The following is a 4,448-nucleotide window of genomic DNA, read 5'->3' as shown; positions in this document are numbered from 1 at the left end:
ACACGCGTTTTGCAAGAATTATCGACGTTAATACACGCGATTTTTAGGAAATAGCCACGTTAATACACGTAATTTTTAGGAAATAGCCGCATCAATACACGCGATTTTTATACTTTCATTAAAAACATATTATGATTTTGTGTTTTCTGGATTGTACATAGGATGTCATCAACCTCTTCAAGCAGTTCTGGGGAAGATGAGACAATGCGTCATCGTAATCGCGATGTGTGGTTGGAACAATGGATCAAATGTATGTGTAATCGATGTCAAGGATGCATTGTACGAGCACGTCGAATTACCTTGAATCACATCTCCATGTATGGAGAATGGAATCAAACAGGTTTAGAGGTGAGTACATGTAAATTGATGGTATTCAAATGACTCATGGTATCCAAATTAAATTAATAGAGTTGTAATATATAAACTCTAATTGAAGCAGGATGCAGTACCACACCCTAACATGGTGCCCTACACGCGACGAGAGCACGCAAAGCGTCGACGAGATGATGGTGGAGCTTCGGGATCTATTGTCAGAGATGAGTGGGAAAGGGATGACAATAGCCCTGCACCCCACGAAGTTGTGGAAGAGGAAGTGCTTGATGATATGGTGCGGAATCTTTTTAAGGATGATCCCAAAGGTATGGACGACGATGATATGGAACAAGAGCATCTTTACAAGGCTTTATCGACACCGGTGTTTGAAGGGTGCACATTCTCTGTTTTACGTGCTTCACTTGAACTACTCAATATACAAACAGTTTATGGATGGAGCAATGCAAGTCTTGACGCATTATTGAAGTAAGCATTCTAACTTACAAATTTGAATTAGTGGTTTAAGGTTTAAGATTTAAGACTAATTATAATTGATGATATTGAATGCAGGCTATTATCAAACATGCTTCCAAAGGAAAATAGACTACCCACCTCAAGAGACATAGCGAGGCGCTATGTGACATCTCTTGGAGGATTGGATTATGATCGCATACATGCATACGTCAATGATTGCATTCTCTTTCGTGGGACGCATAAGGAGGCTGGACATTGTCCCACTTGTGGTGAAGCAAGGTATAGAACAGATATGAAGAGTTTTGATGTACCTCGTAAAGTCTTGCGACACTTTCCTATAATTCCTCGCATCAAACACATGTTCAAGTGCAAATCCATAGCAGAGCTCATGTCATGGCATTCCTCACATCGATCGGATGATGGCATGTGGAGAATTCCCGCAGATACTCCTGCTTGGAAGCATATTGAAGATGAGTGGCCCAGCTTTAAAACAGAGCCCAGAAACTTGAGACTTGGCCTAGGTATGGATGGAGTGAATCCATTTGGTTTCAAAAGCACCGCATACAGCGTGTGGCCAGTTGTGTTGGTGAATTACAACCTTCCACCATCAATGGCGATCAAGAAGGAACATCTTATGTTATCTCTTCTAATTCCAGGGAAACATAAAGTCAAGCATATGGATGTTTATCTTGAACCGTTGATTGATGAGTTGGAGGAACTATGGAGAGGTGTTGCGGTGGTGGACATTAGTAGGCCTCCCTCCTCTCGACACTTCGACTTAAAAGCAGTGTTGATGTGGACAATGCATGACTTTCCAGGATACAGCGATTGTTCTGGTAAGAATTCTAATTACCTCCCTACTCTAATACTATTGGCTATATATATTAATTATACATATTGACTTTATTATTCTAACTTTTATTTATATTTTAACAGGTTTGAAAACATCGGGTAAACATGCATGTCCTGTTTGTGGCCCTTCGTTAGTACATGAGTATGCTGACGGTTTGTGTAAGACTATATTCGATAATCATCATCGATTTCTCCCCTCAGATCATCCTAAATATGTTGCTAGTAAGAGTAACATTCCTCCACAAACACTTCGTGCAAAAGATTGGAAGCGTATTTGGGAGTCTACAACTATTCTTCCTCCAGATGGCATGAACAGGTATAGTAATGTTTTTTCAATCTTGTTTTGTGTAGTCTCTAATTGGATTAAAGGTCACATAGAGCAATCCCTTGTGTAGGTACTCCATTTTTTTTCGGCTGCCATATTGGACCCATCCTAAGATCAACCATCTTCTTGATCCCATGCACATCTTCAAGAATGTGGGATCTGGTATTTGGGAACATATTATTGGTAAATGAGACAATGTTAGCGTACGTGAGGACTTGCGGGTCGCAGGACGTATGCGTCAAGCTTGGCCACGAGAGGTGGGTGGGCACGTTCGTCTTCCGCCTGCACCATGGATTATATCAAAGAAAGAGGAGAAGCAGGTAAAGTAGGCCATCACCACTTTGTATACTCGCACTGGATGCATGAGATCATTGAAGGGAGCCTTTACAACCACTAAGAAAAGACGCGTTGAGCAACTATATGGGTTGAAGTCCCACGATTGGCACAAGATGCTTCAAGTAAGTGTTTTCCAAGTCTTGTACATTGAAATTAAATTTTGTAATGCCATAAACCATACATACATGTGCTCTTATGTGCGCAGTTCATACTACCTACTAGCATCGACCATTGTGCAAATAAGAGTTTGAAAAAATGTATTTATAAGATGGGCGAGCTTGTGAGGTATGTAAAACCCATGTCAGATCACCCTTCATTATACCTTGCAAACTGAACGTGCATGAGGTATAACGTACTATTTATTTATTTTTCAGATATATTAGTTCCAAAGCAATTGATCGAGCCACGTTGGATGATGTGCGTGTTATGGCAGTGGAGGTGGTTTGTTTAGTAGAGGAGACTTTTCCGCGAACCATTCTCACAAGTCAACTACATCTCATTGTGCATTTAGTGGACAAAATTGCTTTATGTGGTACTGTGCATGCACGTTGGATGTTCTTCCTAGAGCGCTTCATGAAGACCTTAAAAGACTTTGTGAGGCAAAGTGCAAGGCCTGAAGGAAGCATGGCCGAGGGTTGGTTGATACAAGAGTCTCTTGTATATATTTCAGAATTTCTTGGTCAAGTGGACAGCTCTTTGCCACGACTATGGAGCAATGAAGAGGACTTGAGGATGACCTCTATTGTGCCTCAAGGAAAAGGACAGAGTAAAGTAATTGACAGAACATTGATTGATGATCTCAATTTCACTTGTATCCTTAATAGTGATGTGATGAGTAGATGGGTTACAAGATATGAGGATGCAAAGACAAAAAGGCAAGCAGAAAGAGCTCTCTTTTGGAGGCAACATGGCTCTCGGAAGGCGTACCCTAAGCATCTAGCAACACTTCCGAATGATATCCATGTTGATTGGTTGCATGAGGAAATGGAGAGAGCAGAGAGCGACGAGGGGCTGCATATCACGGCGGAAGAATGGGAGTATGCACGCGGATGCATGTTAAAGGTACATAGAACTAATGTTTTGCATTAGTTGTAAGTGATTTGCTTTTAATATTTATTCACATTGCTTACACAAATATTGCTTCTATTTTGGTCCAGTGCACTATGTTCAATGCTATATGGTGTGAAGGCAAGCATTTTCGAACACAAAGAATTGATGAAAAGAGAAATACACAAGATTGCGGTGTCATTAGTAGCTTTGAGGGAGCTAATGGAAAAATAGATGATTATTGTGGCATAATCCAAGACATATTTAGGCTTGACTTTCGTCGCTTCTTTGTGTATGTTTTGGATGTCAAATGGCAAATGAACGTGGTGGAAAAAGGGCCTGATGCAACGATAAAACGCCATGCAAGTGGCTATGTAACTATTGACTCTACAAAGTTTTGGCAAACAAAGAAAGATAGGCTCGTATTGCCACAACAATGTGAGCAGGTATGCATTTTTTTACTAATGTGTTGCATGTACATATATATCTAAGCTCGCGTACCCCTTGACTTTTGATATGCTAATTAATTACTGCAGTATGTGTATTTGAGTAGGTTATCTATCTACCAATGGTGCATGACATTAAATGGTGGTACGTTATCCCTATTGCACCATGTTCCAAAGTGATGTATAATACATTCACTGATATGGAGCATATGGAGGATGTAACAAGCCGCAATGAAGATGATGTCGAACATGCCAATGAAGATGTTATGATCAATGATCAAAAAATAAGAGATGATCATGATAATGAGGATGAGTGTGCCATTTCTCATGATCATGAAAATGACCCTACCATTGAGGATGATGGTGATGTTGATGAGGATGATCAGGACATCGATACCATTATCAATGGAGTACAGAATATCGATAGTGGAATAAATTTAATCGTAGCCTTACAAATTGATCAAATGGATATTGATGTTGATCGTTTGGCAAGGATGGATCTTATTGAAGATGAGATCGAACCCTAACCAATCCGTCTCACTGTACGTTCTAAATTGATGACATTTCTATCATCTCATATGCATGATTTATTTTTGAATATATTTCATTGTTGTAAATGCATGTAGTGGGATTGTGTAATGATGTATACTGTAATG

The sequence above is a fragment of the Cibotium barometz genome, chromosome 28 (assembly GCF_041138505.1).
Source record: "Cibotium barometz isolate CiBa-2024 chromosome 28, ASM4113850v1, whole genome shotgun sequence".
Lineage (NCBI taxonomy): Eukaryota > Viridiplantae > Streptophyta > Polypodiopsida > Cyatheales > Cibotiaceae > Cibotium > Cibotium barometz.
Note: the sequence above shows the minus strand (reverse complement) of the source record.